Here is a 926-nt window from a genome sequence, read left to right as displayed (position 1 = left end):
GAAGGAAGGAAGGAAGGAAGGAAGGAAGGGAGGGAAGAAAGAAAGGAAGGAAGGAAGGATATAAATAAATATTTATATAATCCTGGAGTGGAGAGGCATTTCTATATGGGACATCTAAGCTAGAAGGTAAATAAGTAAGAAAGATGAATAGCAGCTGGGTTCAGTGGCTCACACCTGTAATCCCAGCACTTTGGGAGGCTGAGGCGGGCAGATGACCTGAGCCCAGGAGTTCGAGACCAGCCTGAGCAACATGACAAAACCCCATTTCTACAAAAAATTAGCTGGGCCTGGTAGCACACACCTGCAATTCCAGCTACTTGGGAGACTAAGGCACAAGAATCATTTGAGCCTGGGAGGCGGAGGTTGCAGTGAGCCGAGATTAAGCCACTGCGTTCCAGCCTGGGTGACAGGAAAGGTGAAGGGCTGTCCAAGACTCCAGAGTGAACAGGGCTCCGGGCCACAGTTGGCCCTTAGGTTGTCTTTCTGTAGCCTAAAAATAGGTACTTCCTCAGGACAGACTCGGCTTGTGTGGGTGGCACACCTGAGCATCGCCTTACACAGGGGCTAAGGATCTGACATAAGTGAGGTCAGCTTCCCTACAAACAAGAGAGCTTGTTCTCTGTCAGCTGATGCTTGTCATGCCTTGAAGAGCAGTATCCAACCCCAAAGATCAACCAGACTCTCTCCAAAGCTTGACCTTCCTGTCTTACAGAGATACTCAGGGACTAATTCTGCGCTTTATTGTTTTTTGTCTCTTTAAGGATTTTCTTTTCTAACCTTAAAAATGGGAAATTCAATAACCTAAATCTGTTACATCGTTCAGTAGCTTTCATGTTTTCATTTTAATTTGTCATTCCGACAGTGTTGTGAACAATGTAGAAAATCATACTAGGAGTCAGTAATCTTTGTTTTCCACATTTGCCAAA

This window comes from Colobus angolensis, unplaced genomic scaffold (assembly GCF_000951035.1).
Source record: "Colobus angolensis palliatus isolate OR3802 unplaced genomic scaffold, Cang.pa_1.0 Scaffold301, whole genome shotgun sequence".
Lineage (NCBI taxonomy): Eukaryota > Metazoa > Chordata > Mammalia > Primates > Cercopithecidae > Colobus > Colobus angolensis.
Note: the sequence above shows the minus strand (reverse complement) of the source record.